This window comes from Triplophysa dalaica, unplaced genomic scaffold (assembly GCF_015846415.1).
Source record: "Triplophysa dalaica isolate WHDGS20190420 unplaced genomic scaffold, ASM1584641v1 Contig4, whole genome shotgun sequence".
In the NCBI taxonomy this organism is placed as follows: Eukaryota; Metazoa; Chordata; class Actinopteri; order Cypriniformes; family Nemacheilidae; genus Triplophysa; species Triplophysa dalaica.
The window spans coordinates 153,304-168,912 of NW_026622638.1; the positions used below are offsets into that span (position 1 = coordinate 153,304).

General features: G+C 38.4%; 1 long non-coding RNA gene across 17 annotated transcripts in view; it reads left to right on the forward strand.

Moving 5' to 3' along the window:
- Nucleotides 1-322: 322 nt before the first annotated feature.
- LOC130416973 (uncharacterized) overlaps nt 323-15,609 on the forward strand; it is a 30,631-nt gene continuing 15,344 nt past the window's right edge. For 4 of the 17 annotated variants that reach the window (XR_008906074.1, XR_008906079.1, XR_008906077.1 and 1 more), the window contains exons 1-12: nt 323-528; nt 1,889-1,977; nt 2,082-2,134; nt 2,391-2,527; nt 2,627-2,718; nt 6,748-6,819; nt 7,076-7,179; nt 7,315-7,618; nt 11,870-11,958; nt 12,063-12,115; nt 12,373-13,448; nt 13,705-14,056. This is a non-coding gene — a long non-coding RNA (uncharacterized LOC130416973). Of the gene's footprint in view, nt 529-1,888; nt 1,978-2,081; nt 2,135-2,390; nt 2,528-2,606; nt 2,719-6,747; nt 6,820-7,075; nt 7,180-7,314; nt 7,619-11,869; nt 11,959-12,062; nt 12,116-12,353; nt 13,449-13,704; nt 14,057-14,170; nt 14,212-15,609 lie in introns of all 17 variants that reach the window. The other 13 variants (XR_008906081.1, XR_008906078.1, XR_008906076.1 and 10 more) reach the window with 13 other exon arrangements.

Genomic DNA, 15,609 nt, shown 5'->3' on the forward strand with positions numbered 1-15,609 from the left:
ATCGGTTGATCAGTTCTTATTATATATTTAAATATTTTTAAGGTGGAACGGAAAGCGTCAATAAAACAATAGGAATAAATTAAACGTCACATGCTTTGTTTATGGTGAATGTGCGAAGCTAGGCAACAACGATCGTTTCTCTTCTGTGACGTCCTCGTCTACACACTTTTTTGTTACCAACTCAAAAGTATACAAAAACAGTTCATACTTTTAGTACGTAATATAACAAGGCCAATTGGGACGCAGCAACAGTCTCTCTCATTGGGCAGACGAGAGCATAAGCCCCGCCCCTCTTGATAAAGTACGAGTGGTAGCGGAACAGGTAGAATATATGAGCACCGCAGTTTAAATCATCAAACAATAGATTCACGAAACAAGTGAAAAACTCGAGAAATAAAACTGCTTTTAATGAAGACTGTGAGAAAGTTAAACTTTATAAACCGCGTTATGAGACGAGATGATGAGAGACTGAATCTTTACCTCAGAGGAACATTTATTTCTTTGTTCTTTAATGTAAATTTCTCCTCGGTGAGTATCACTGTTTTTATGATAATTGTGTTTATTAAAATCTAATGTTGAAATTTACTATTTAACGGGTATTGAACAGAAACCGATTTAAATTCAATGTATGATGTAAAATGCTTTGTTTGAGTTTAATAATGTATAAAGTGATGTTTGGAGGTTTCAGAGAATTATATCTCAATACAGTATAGTGAGATGTGCTAATATGTGCTGTGGGGTATCCACCATGTGACGCTAGCTTTGCTAGCTCTGTGCATAGACTCCATTGTAAAATCAAGTTGGCGATTAGCACGTTTGATATATGTGTGCTAGTAACGTTAAATTGCGCATGTTTGAAATGTTGTGAATTCATTCTTGATTTAAACTTATTTCACATAATAACTGTAAAAATATTTATGTAAATTATAAACGATGCCCAGATAGACAAAATAAGTGACTGTTACGTAACGTCAACGTAAAATTTAAATCAAATTTATGTCGTGGCGACGTAATCTTGTGACGTAATCTGCCGGTCTTGGTCACGTCGTGACAACGTAAAAGATATAAAAAATTTAATTATTTTAATATTTTATCTAATATTATTTGGGCGGACATGCAGCAAAACCAATCAGAGATAGTGAAGGGCGGACCCCCCTCTGATTGGCTGTGGTCCTGATATTCCTGCACGTGTGTGTACCAGAGGTCACATTAACCCAAAATTCTGTGACATTGACAGAATGTTTGTTAGTTTCCTTGTGTAGTGATGATGACAGAGCTCTCGTTCTTTAAGTGTGCCCTGAACCATTTTCCTTACTTTCCTTTTGTTCAAACGGTTTTGTTCAGTATTTTTATAGACTTCAACATTACGAAATGTCATTTATATTAAATTATTATAAGAGTAAATCTCTTACCACTATAAAGTGACTTTAACTTGTGATACTGGACTGTTGTGCTTTTATTTTCATCACTTAACTTTAAACTCGTTTTTCTCCAAATCCGTTACTGAACATCTTAGCGCTTCAGCCGACCTCAGCCATAACTTTAGTGAAATCAACCATTTTACTAATAAAAAAATGAAATGTATTTCAAACTCTATATTGGACTTAAAAATGTGTCCAAATATTAGCCTTTGAACATTCACTGCATTTATTAGCCGTCTCACACTCTCACATTCACATGTGTGTGTACTGATGAAAGTCCTGTTTGTTCCCGAAAGTCACATTTTTTAATAATCAAATATATTGATTTGTGTGTTGGAGAATAGAAGTAAACTCCACTTTTAAATGTTACTTTGGTTGATATGGGATTTTCATATAGCTGAATTGTATTTCAAAAAATGTCCATCTATTATAATGATGACATCATTTCATGTCTCTTTGTGTTTAAGACCGTTCTCCAGACGTGGACAACTATTCTGAAGACAATGACAGTTATTCTTCAGAGCAGGAGGTCAGTGATGATGCCGTTCAGGGTCAGGTCAGCACTTCTCATTATGTCAATCATCACAACAAAAATCCACTGCAGTTTATTATTGTATTGTATGTTTCTGTCAGAATAAATACTGTCTTGTGTGTTAACAGTGGATATGAACAGAAGTTCAGATGAGTCTATAGCGCTTCACTCTACAGCTGTTGTAAGTCCACATTTTTGATTATGACACATGTATAAATGTGACTATTACACTTTACTAATATTAAAGAAACACAACATGTAGATATAAATGACACAATGATTATGATCACTGAACTGAATCCACTGTACTGTGACTCTCTGTCACACATCAGTTCACATGTGTTATCGTCAGGTGGTTCTGATGTGTCTAAGTGGTCGTCGTCACGGCTACATGTCTGTTTCTGTGGTTGTGTGCTAGTGTTTATTTGTGTGTGCAGGAGCAGACGGCTGGGGGGGATGTCACATGTGACGGGGATGTGAACGCAGACAAATCAGCAGCAAACATCAGCAAACTCTGCAAGGCCGAGTCTCAGACTCTCATGTCGTGGAGACGCTGTGTCTTTCGTTAAAAAAAGTAAGACCCTTTGTTTAGCCCGGCTAAATTGAGACAACTGAAAACGAATGGTTCAATTATATTTACAACACTGTTCAAGTTTGTGCGGCTCATTTCCAGACGGCTGCTTCACGAACGCTTTGGTTAAAAGTGGGGCTATTCCAACCATAAAAACTTTACAAGGACAGTCTGGAGCTTCTGATTTGCAGCCTGTAAGTATATTTTCATTGTAAAACACTTTGTTACGGACTAACGTCAGTTGACTTTGTCGTATGTTTGTGATCTGAAAATGCAGACGTGCGCGTGAAAAAAGACAACATGAGACCTAATAATGAGTAATAATGTTCCACTAGAGGCAACAAATGTCTTGTTTATATTGTCTTTTATTAAGTATTTATTTAGGGTTTAGGGTTTATTGTCTTTGTTGAGTCGCGATGAGATGTGGCCTAACACTGGTTGATCAAGAAGGGCAAAAGCGCTCGCGTAATTTTATTATGTTTCTCGCGTTGTTTTATAATGTAACCATTCCCTGCTGTAGTGTGAGCTTTTTAACATCGTATATAAAACAGGGTGTCCGCGGATCCTTAAAATGTCTTAAAAGTCTTAAATTCCATAATGTCAAAACAAGGCGTTAATTAGCATTACAGTTTTTCTCAAATGCTTTGGCTCATTTATTGAAACAGAAACTACATTCTCAAAATTCTAAGATCATTTGGCAAAACATTCTTACAGTTCAGCACAACACTATTCATCACTTGCAAAAGCTAATATCTCTCCCAAAACTTTTAACTCATGCCTCAAAACTTAATTCCTTTCCCAAATAAAGAGTCAGTGGCACGAAAATGACAAAGATCCTTCTCAAATGCTTTGACTCATTTCTTGAAACAGACCGGACGCTCTCAACACTCTTGCTGCTTTTGCCAAAATAACGTGGATGGTTCGGCACAACACCATGGTTCACCTGCAAAAACTCTCTAAAACTCTCTAAAACTCTGCTAATATCTCTCCCAAAACTTTTCACTCATGCCTCAAAACTAAATTCTTTTCCCAAATAAAGAGTCAGTGCCACGAAAATGACAAAGATCCTTCTCAAATGCTTTGACTCATTTCTTGAAACAGACCGTACGTTCTCAACACTCTTGGTGCTTTTGCCAAAATAACGTGGATGGTTCGGCACAACACCATGGTTCACCTGCAAAAACTCATACCTCACTCATGTGTCAAAACTAAATTTCCTTCTCATTTAAACAGTCAGTGCCCCCAAAATGGTTCACCCCTTTGGCATTGTGTAAGCACTATATCAAAAAGTCAAAATATTTAGATGTTTTGTCACTATGGCAGAGGACCATTTAAACATCCCTCATGTCCACCTTTCAGTCTTGGCCCATTCCTTCATTGACAATAGTTACTGTTCTGTTTTTTGTCTAGCTAACAGAATGCAATTGTGTATAAAACTGAAAAAAAGAAATAGGATTTTAGGGTAAGAGTAGCCTCCAAGGTTTGACATCACACATTGCACTAATTCTGCCAAGGAAATTTTAATCATTATCTTTCACACACATAAAGTTACGTCAATACATAAGAGTAAAAAGAAAATGTTTACACCATAGTAAAGTGTAATATAAATACACAAATAAAAAACAATTAAAATTAAATGCAGCCTAGAGTGCTGTAAATAAAGCTGGAGTTTCACAACTAACAGCTATTCACTCGTCGCTGTCCTCACCCTCCCGCTCCTGGGCATCATCCTCACCCTCCTGTCCATCATCCTCACCCTCCTGTCCATCATCCTCACCCTCCTGTCCATCATCCTCACCGTCCTGTCCATCATCCTCACCCTCCTGTCCATCATCCTCACCCTCCTGTCCATCATCCTCACCCTCCTGTCCATCATCCTCACCCTCCTGTCCATCCACACGCTGCTGTCTGTCTGGCCACAGATTCTCGTCCACATCACAGCGTATATTCTCTCATGCGATGCAATGAGGGAAGAAACGGCTTGCATGTCTCAACCGTCCCCTACACTGATCTCCTGTAATATCCTCACACGCAGTGTCCATTGCATGGAGGAGTGACCTCTGATCTTGAGCCTCATGCTCATACACTCTCTACCTCAAAGCGGAGAAAAAGGAACATTAGACTGCACTCGGTGACCTACCTCTGCCATTGTACTGGTCCTGCACGGTCAAGCTCTTAACATACATGTTTGTCAGCATTCACAGTCATGGACAGCACCTGTCGGGTAACTAAACTTACTGTTTGATTGGTCATCTGAGATGTGTGAAACTCTTCCTTCGTTAGTCAAGTTCTACTTTCACCTGACTGTCAATTGCTGTAATCAATCAAATTTTCCAAGGGATTCATATATGGTATTCATGGTATTATGTTCTTGACTAATTTTGACAATTGAACAGACTATTGTGCATGTGATGACTTATACAATGAAATGACGCTGACACGCTTTGGAGCGAACAAACATTAGACTGAGAATCAACAATCAGTTTAGATCAACAAGATCTAATCACTTGGAAATTGTGCTAAATGTAGGCTACCTGTACTTAATCATTTCAAAGATGTACTGACACATTCAGACATTAATTTAGAAATTTGCAATTTGATGAAACTAACGAGAAATTCAATTCTGTTGTGAACAATTGACATGTGGTTTAGTAGGTTTGTCCATGTTGTTTTGAGAATGTAATTTCTGTTTCTAGAAATGAGCCGAACCAATGGAGAAAAACTGTAAAATGTCTTAACTCCATGTTTCCAAGGTCTTAGAAATGCAATCGAACCAACAACCTAAAGATTTTCTTTTCTTAAAGAAATCATGTACGTCTCTGTTTGTCACACAGAACAAAATAGCCGGAACCAACCAACAGATAACATGTTCGGGGGGTGGGTGTTTGTTTGACTGGATATGTGCAAATTTGTTGCCATGAAATTGGTCTTAAATATCATTCTGCACTATTGAAAAGGTCTTAAAAAGTCTTAAATCTAAAACCCTGATAAAAGGTAATACAGTTAGCTATAGTTTTTACCTATTTAACCTAATATAAAAAAATAAAAACTTAGGAATCCTTTACATCCTGCAGAAGTTACGGTGGCAAAGTTGATGTATCAGCTTGATCATCTTCATTTTCTGTATCAGATTCGACCTTGAATTCATATGAGGAAGTACCGATTACATTTTATCACCTGTCAGTACAATTGCTTGTGAACATGATGTTTCGAATAAATAGGAGGCGTTACATTTCCGTCAAACGCTTGCAGTATTCAACCAATCACTACACACTGGTTGATCACAAAACTAAATACCTTTATAAGGTTTCTTTTTAGTATGGGAATTTTGACATTATTTTGTGTTTATGTGTCCGTTTCAGTATCAGAAGGGGTGAAGGAGAAATTTCAAGTTTAGTATTTTGTGCTCTGACTCTCTGGGCACGTGCATCTCTACAATCTGTGACACCTGAAGGCTTTTAGTTATTATTCTTCATGAAAGCTGATTTGATGCACGTTTTGCTTCTATCAATATAAACTGACAAATAAATAACATTTATCTTCATGTATAACATTTTGTATGCTTTGCAGTATTGTTAGAGAGCTTTATACAATAGTTCAGTGCTTAAAGTTTAAAGGCATGTTTCCTTCATAAGTTTAACATTCATAGAATACACACAAACACATTTCGTTATGTTTGCTGTTTTTTACCTTATCCGGGGAAATTCTTGTATTCTGCATATTTATTTCAGTTGCAAGATTGAGAGCTTCACTCGTCTGCTCTTTCGGTCCTTCCTGCGAATTACGTCTTTGGGGGCGGAAGCACTTATAGATAAGTGAAGGACGGGACACGAAAATGAGTGACTGAATGCGCAGGTTACCCAATATAACATTTCTGAGCATTAATTTTATAATATGCAAAGATTATATAGGCTATTGATCAGTTGGGCAGTCGCTCTAAAATGTGACCATTTAGTCTAGAGTCCTGTACATGCTAAAAAACAAATACGTACACACAGGCGTTATTATTCTGCTGCTGTTCATTTCATTAGATTTCAGTGAGTTTTGAGCTTTATTTAAAATGTCATGATTAACACCTCAGTGAGGAACTACATTATCAATAATTCTGTCATCAGTCCTTTTATAGTCTGGATATTTCCCAATAATAATTTTATATTTGTTGTCACTGGTTATTGTCTACAGTTAATTAGATATTTTCACATATTTGTGTAATGTGTGTGTAGGGTGGAGATGTGTTAACAGTGGATATGAACAGATATTCAGATGAGTCTACAGCGCTGGACTCTACAGCTGTGGTACATACACATTTTTAATTATGACACATGTATAAATGTGACTATTACACTTTACTAATAGTAAAGAAACACAACATATAGATATAAATGACACAATGATGATGATCACTGAACTGAATCCACTGTACTGTGACTCTCTGTCACACATCAGTTCACATGTGTTATCGTCAGGTTGTTCTGATGTGTCTAAGTGGTCGTTGTCACGGCTACATGTCTGTTTCTGTGGCTGTGTGCTAGTGTTTATTTGTGTGTGCAGGAGCAGACGGCTGGGGGGGATGTCACATGTGACGGGGATGTGAACGCAGACAAATCAACAGCAAACATCAGCAAACTCTGCAAGGCCGAGTCTCAGACTCCTAGGTAGCACGTCCATCCTTCAACTCCAATCCTCTTGTTATCACTCTATCTCTGAAAGCTGTTTCATCCAATAATAATCATAACTGTTTGATCAGAACAAGGATGATTAGAATTTTTCTATGTTAAACATTCACTCAGGCGGCCCCTCGGAAGAAGACGTGGAAGAGGAGACCATGACCCCGTCAGCAGCTGCGGCAGAAGCGGCCACTGCCAGCCATCGAACCACCTCCCGAGGGGGAGAAGATGCAGATCACACCCCTAGTCCCCGTCACTGTCCCTGGGGATTGGCTCAAGCGGCAAATGATTTGAGTTTCGAGGCATCCTCTCAACCTTAGTCAGAGGCAGGGATGCTCCCGTACTGTGGGCCGAGGTCGTCAGCCTGGTTAAGAGTCCGACTCACTAACCATTGTCACTTACGATGGTTCGTGGACCCCGTGTCGAGGTATTTTTCCATAGTTAAGATTTTTACTAAGTTTCAGCATCCTCTTTTGCACAGGGAAATGCTTCTGACCACTTCGAGAATAGATTGATAATAATATTTCAGATTATCTATTAACTATATTAACTATTGGTGGCATGTGCGTGAAATCAACTTGGTAGCCGAGGTTCACAAAGGTTCACGATGTCAAGGCATCGTGCTTGATTGATTTGTTGGGATTTACCTGAGCACATGTCCAAATGAGTTCTGCGGTTTTATGTACATCGGCAATGCAATATAATTGATTAAATCCATGAACCACTTTTGCACAACTGGTGTGAGACAAACCGTGATAATGTTTAATAAGGATAACAGGGTGCTACCCTACCCTGTTCATACCTTACAATCCCTTCTTTATCTGGAGCACAGCCATTTTTGCTCCATGTGTTGGTTGACTTTGCAGGATTTTGATGTCAATGTCTGGTACATTAGTTATGTTTGCGTATAATGCTATTCGATGGTCACAATCCTTTATTTTAATTCCATTGATAGAGTGGTTAATTCTAACCGTGATTGCTAAAGGTTCTAATGCTAGGATAAAGAGCATTGGTGACAAAGGTCTTAATGTTGTATTATTGGTAACCATTTTGAAATGATTCTGGACCAACAAATTAGTTTTTAAACATCTTGTATATATCGATTGGCAGACCATTGGGGCCGACAGTTCTAACATTGTTCATCATTGAGATAGAGTCTAAGATTTTGTGTTCTTCAAGTGTCTAGATAGTTATTATCCTCATCTGATATAAGCGGGAAATGAAGGTCATTAAGAAAATGTGTTTGATCTTCAGTATAAGGTGCTGATTCAGATTTATATAAATCTTTATAAAATGAAACAAAGGTTTTATTTATTTTTAAGGGATTAGATATTGTTTCTCCAATCGGAGTTTGAATACTATTAATGGCATTTTCTGAATTACATTTTTATCTGCCAAAGTTATAATTTTGCTGCCCTTTCATTTCACAATCATTTCACCATGCTCGTAAAATGATTGTTTCAATGTTATTAAACTGTTTTCAGCCTTTGTTATGGAGAGGGTATTATACTGAGCTCTAAGTTTAAGAAGTTTATGATGTATAGTATTTGAAGTGTCTAAAGAGGCGCTTTCTTCTGGAAGCTTAATTTCTTTTTCCAATTTAAATGTATTTGTTTTGGAGCTTGTGATGGAAATGATCTGGCCTCTAATATATGCCTTAAATGCTTCCCACCTCACAGTAGCTGATGTTTCATCTTTATTCTCTTTGAAAAATTATCTGTCTGAACTCGAATTCTGTGAAATCCGGATCTTTTAACCATTTCGGATGGAGACGCCTTTTGAAAAATAGTCAATACGTGAATGACCCTTCGTCACTGTAGAACAACATGATTATGTTCTTTTATTAGGGAACAATGTTCTCCATGGATCAGACAGATTTAGTTATTTTATATTGTCCCATATCTTTTTCCTAGTCTGAGTGTGTGTTGTGTCAGATCCTGTTGATCGATCAAGTTTAGGAGATAATGTGCAGTTGAAATCTCCTGCAGTTATCAATTTACCTTGTAAGAAGGACAACAGAAGAAAAAGTTATCAAAAAAGCTTGGACAATCTGTATTAGGGCCGTACACATTTGCCAGAGTAATTATTTCATTAAAAATCGAGCCTTGAATTATTACTTAACATCCAGATGTGTCCTGTAAAACCTTGGATATTTGTAATGGGACTGAAATGTGTACTGGTCATTAACCCCCTGGAGTGAGAAGAAAATAAAGCTGAATAAATTTGTCCTTTCCAGCGTCTTCGTATTGGTGTAAGGTCATTTGTTGTTACAGTGGGTATGGTGAGTATTCAGAGCTCCTTACATTTTTCACTCGTTGTTATATTAAAGCCATTTGCTAAAATCATTTAAGTTCATTTTTTTTCCTCATTAATGTACACACAGCACCCCATAATGACAGAGAAACACAGAATTGTTGACATTTTTGCAGATTTATTCAAAAAGAAAAACTGAAATATAGTAAGTATTCAGACCCTTTGCTCAGGTTTTAGTAGAAGCACCCTTTTGATTTAATACAGCAATGAGTCTTTTTGGGAAAGATGCAACAAGTTTTTCACATCTGGATTTGCATCTGGATCTGGATCCTCTGCCATTACTCCTTGCAGATCCTCTCCAGTTCTGTCAGGTTGGATGGTAAACGTTGGTTTAGGTCTCTCCAGAGATGCTCAATTGGGTTTAAGTCAGGGCTCTGGCTGGGCCATTCAAGAAAAGTCACGGAGTTGTTGTGAAGCCACTCCTTCGTTATTTTAGCTTTGTGCTTAGGGTCATTGTCTTGCTGTAAGGTAAACCTTCGGCCCAGTCTGAGGTCCTGAGCACGCTGGAGAAGGTTTTCGTCCAGGATATCCCTGTACTTGGCCACATTCAACTTTCCCTAGATTGCAACCAGTCGTCCTGTCCCTGCAGCTGGGAGACACCCCACAGCATGATGCTGCCACGACCATGCTTCACTGTTGGGACTGTATTGGACAGGTGATGAACAGTGCCTGGTTTTCTCCTCACACACCGCTTAGAATTAAGGCCAAAAAGTTCTATCTTGGTCTCATCAGACCAGAGAATCTTATTTGTCACCATCTTGGAGTCCTTCAGGTGTTTTTTTAGCAAACTCCATGCGGGATTTCATGTGTCTTGCACTGAGGAGAGGCTTCCGTCGGGCCACTCTGCCATAAAGCCCCGACTGGTGGAGGGCTGCAGTGATGGTTGACTTTCTACAACTTTCTCCCGAATGCATCTCTGGAGCTCAGCCACAGTGATCTTTGGGTTCTTCTTTACCTCTCTCACCAAGGCTCTTCTCCCCGATAGTTCAGTTTGGCCGGACGGCCAGCTCTAGGAAGGGTTCTGGTCGTCCCAAACGTCTTCCATTTAAGGATTATGGAGGCCACTGTGCTCTTAGGAACCTTAAGTGCAGCAGAATTTTTTTTTTGTAACCTCGGCCAGATCTGTGGCTTGGCAAAATTCTGTTTCTGAGCTCTATGCCAAACAATCTAAGCAGCCCAACATTAAGTTGAACGCTTCTGTTCCTGAAGTCACAATTTAGCCTCTTCAGATGTTTTGTCTGAGTTGGTGCTAAACTCTGCAGGAAAATAGATGTTGTGGGCCAGAGTTGAGAAGCACTGCTGTAAATGCAGTTTAATATGCTCAAGGTGTTTATGTGTGTCTCCTCTCATGACTGTTCTTTGAGGGAATGTCTCACTCCAGCTCACAAAGATCGGGAGTTTGAACAGTCAGCCGAGAGAAAATGTGTAACGTCACTTTCATTCATTACTGCTAAAAAAAACTAATATACACACACACGTTATTATTCTGCTGCTGTTCATTTCATTAGACTTCTGTGTGATTTGAGCTTTATTTGAAAGGTCAGGATTAATAACTGTAGTGGTTTTAGCTGAATGTTAAAATACCCAGATAGCAGACCAACAATGTGTCATTGTTTTTTTTATCATGTTTGCACCCTAGAATAACGTTATTTTTAATGATGAATAAAAGATCAACGTGGGCATGAATTCAATTCTAGTTCAATTGAATTTCAATCACTCTTTTAACAGTGAACTATGATTGAAAAAAGATTAGATCAATCTTACTTTATTTACAGCAAGATTCTACTCCATTAAATCATAGACAGTATGTTGTGTATTCTTTACTTTTTATAGGAGAGGATGTTGGCAGAGGTAGAAAATTACACTTTTTGAGTATCTGTACTTTGATGGTTTTGTATTGTAAACTTGTATTTCCAGTATTTTTATATGACCAGTATTCAGTACCAGTTCAAGATTGAAACGCATTTGCAAGGATCAGACATATTTGGTGATCAAATACTTAATAAAAAATCACATCTTATTAATTGAAATCAACCATTTTACTAATAAAAAATGAAATGTATTTCAAACTCTATATTGGACTTAAAAATGTGTCCAAATATTAGTCTTTGAACATTCACTGCATTTATTACCCGTCTCACACTCTCACATTCACATGTGTGTGTACTGACGAAAGTCCTGTTTGTTCCCGAAAGTCACATTTTTTAATAATCAAATATATTGATTTGTGTGTTGGAGAAATAAGAAAACTCCACTTTTAAATTTTACTTTGGTTGATATTGGATTTTCATAGAGCTGAATTGTATTTCAAAAAATGTCCATCTATTATAATGATGACATCATTTCATGTCTCTTTGTGTTTAAGACCGTTCTCCAGACGTGGACAACTATTCTGAAGACGATGACAGTTATTCTTCAGAGCAGGAGGTCAGTGATGATGCCGTTCAGGGTCAGGTCAGCACTTCTCATTATGTCAATCATCACAACAAAAATCCACTGCAGTTTATTATTGTATTGTATGTTTCTGTCAGAATAAATACTGTCTTGTGTGTTAACAGTGGATATGAACAGAAGTTCAGATGCGTCTATAGCGCTTCACTCTACAGCTGTTGTAAGTACACATTTTTAATTATGACACATGTATAAATGTGACTATTACACTTTACTAATACTACAGAAACACAACATATAGATATAAATGACACAATGATTATGATCACTGAACTGAATCCACTGTACTGTGACTCTCTGTCACACATCAGTTCACATGTGTTATCAGCAGTTTGCATCTGATGTGTCTAAGTGGTCTTCATCACGGCTACATGTCAGTTTCTGTGGTTGTGTGCTAGTGTTTATTTGTGTGTGCAGGAGCAGACGGCTGGGGGGGATGTCACATGTGACAGGGATGTGAACGCAGACAAATCAGCAGCAAACATCAGCAAACTCTGCAAGGCCGAATCTCAGACTCTCATGTCGTGGAGACGCTGTGTGTTTCGTTGCAAAAAGAAAGACCCTTTGTTTGTCCTGGGTCAAAGAGGACTTTCAAGTTTAGTATTTTGTGCTCGGACTCTCTGGGCACGTGCATCTCTACAACCTGTGACACCTGAAGGCTTTTAGTTATTATTCTTCATGAAAGCTGATTTGATGCACGTTTGGCTTCTATCAATATAAACTGACAAATAAATAACATTTATCTTCATGTATAATATTTTGTATGCTTTGCAGTATTGTTAGAGAGCTTTATACAATAGTTCAGTGCTTAAAGTTTAAAGGCATGTTTCCTTCATAAGTTTCACATTCATAGAATACACACAAACACATATGTTTGCTGTTTTTTACCTTATCCGGGGAAATTCTTGTATTCTGCATATTTATTTCAGTTGCAAGATTGAGAGCTTCACTCGTCTGCTCTTTCGGTCCTTCCTGCGAATTACGTCTTTGGGGGCGGAAGCACTTATAGATAAGTGAAGGACGGGACACGAAAATGAGTGACTGAATGCACCGCATACACAATATAACATTTCTGAGCATTAATTTTATAATATGCAAAGATTATATAGGCTATTGATCAGTTGGGCAGTCGCTCTAAAATGTGACCATTTAGTCTAAAGCCCTGTACATGCTAAAATACAAATACGCACACACAGGCGTTATTATTCTGCTACTGTTCATTTCATTAGATTTCAGTGAGTTTTGAGCTTTATTTAAAATGTCATGATTAACACCTCAGTGAGGAACTACATTATCAATAATTCTGTCATCAGTCCTTTTATAGTCTGGATATTTCCCAATAATAATTTTATATTTGTTGTCACTGGTTATTGTCTACAGTTAATTAGATATTTTCACATATTTGTGTAATGTGTGTGTAGGGTGGAGATGTGTTAACAGTGGATAAGAACAGATATTGAGATGAATCTACAGCGCTGGACTCTACAGCTGTTGTAAGTACACATTTTTGATTATGACACATGTATAAATGTGACTATTACACTTTACTAATAGTAAAGAAACACAACATATAGATATAAATGACACAATGATTATGATCACTGAACTGAATCCACTGTACTGTGACTCTCTGTCACACATCAGTTCACATGTGTTATCGTCAGGTTGTTCTGATGTGTCTAAGTGGTCGTTGTCACGGCTACATGTCTGTTTCTGTGGCTGTGTGCTAGTGTTTATTTGTGTGTGCAGGAGCAGACGGCTGGGGGGATGTCACATGTGACGGGGATGTGAACGCAGACAAATCAGCAGCAAACATCGGCAAACTCTGCAAGGTCGAGTCTCAGACTCTCATGTCGTGGAGACGCTGTGTCTTTCGTTGCGAAAAGAAAGACCCTTTGTTTGCTCTCCCAAAAGATGACACAACTAAGAAGGAATGGTTCAATTTTATTTACAACACTGTTCCAGGAAAGTACAAACCGAATGTTCAAGTTTGTGCAGCTCATTTCCAGACGGCTGCTTCACGAACGCTTTGGTTAAAAGTGGGGCTGTTCCAACCATTAAAACTTTACAAGGACAGTCTGGCGCTTTCGATTTGCAGCCTGTAAGTATATTTTCATGGTAAAAGACTTTGTTACGGACTAACGTGAGTTGACTTTGTCATATGTTAAAATGACAAAGATCCTTCTCAAATGCTTTGGCTCATTTCTTGAAACAGACCGGACGTTCTCAACACTCTTGGTGCTTTTGGATTTTAGGGTAAGAGTAGCCTACAGGGTTTGACATCACACATTGCACTCATACTCCCAAGGAAATTTCATCATTATCCTTCACACACATAAAGTTACGTAAATTCAAAGAAAATGTATACACCATAATATACTGTAATATAAATACACAAATAAAAAACAATTAAAATTATATGCAGCCTAGAGTGCTGTAAATAAAGTCACACCGTAGAACACAGGCTCTAGAAATGATACACGCGCATCATGAACGAGCGACAGTGTTTGGGGAAGGAGAAATACGTTTTCGTGTCAGTCTCAGTAAAACGTAGGTGGGGACTATGTATAGTGACGTAGATATGTGGATGTGCTAGTCCACATCTCGTTTCTGTGATTCAGAGTTGACTCCCATTTTAACAATCAAATAACTTTATTTATTCACCTTCGGACTTACAACTTGGCAGACAGCTTAATTTCAAACACGGCAACATAACAGACTGCATGAAATGTCATTTTCATGATCTCATGCTACCTACTCTTTAACTAACTTACATGAAAATACTACCACAGCTCTTTCACTCTATCAGAGCTCCTCTCAAATGGTACCCTGTAAATTTGCTTCATTGTCATCTGATGCTTCTTCAATATATCCCATACACAGTGTCCTGTCCTATACAACATATTATTCCATCATTGGCTGACTACATACCTTTTTCCCTGCAAAATGTTTGGATGATGGAGGAGACTGTAGAGCGAGGAACATTAGGCTGCACTCGGCGACCTACCTCTGCCATTGTGAGGTCATGGTCGATGATATGGTCTATAATTGTGGACCGAATTTCATCTGGGACAGCATGGTGTCTTCGTGCTCCTCTGCCTCTTCCCCCTATTCCACCACTAAGCACCCTTACTCCTCTTCTTCCTCGAGCAGGTAGTTGCCTTTGTTCATTTTCTTGGCCAGGTGCCTCCATGTTCAGAAATTGTACTGGTCCTGCACGGTCAAGCTCTTTACAGACATGTTTGGCAGCATTCACAGTCATGGACAGCACCTGTCGGCAGTGGCGGAGCTAGAGTTTTTCACATGGGGTGTCCTGGGGGTGGCCAAGGCAACTTCAGGGGGTCCATAGACCATGATAGAAAGTCAGTGTGTAATAGTGATGCGCGGATGGCGGTTAAATCCGCGGGCGCTGCGGATTATCCGCGGGTCGGGTAATAAAAAAATACATTCTGATTAATTGCGGGTGGGTCGCGGGTGTATGATATCATATAGCCTACAATATTAACAAAATTTCTCAAAAAATATGAATATGTTTTAATGCATTTGTAATCAGCCGCTAATTTGCAGTAATTTAAAAGAAATGAGCCTGTGGCGGCGGTAGAGGACGGAAAGAAAGGTAGAAAAGAAAAGTAGCGTGTGGGAGCGTTTTAGCTA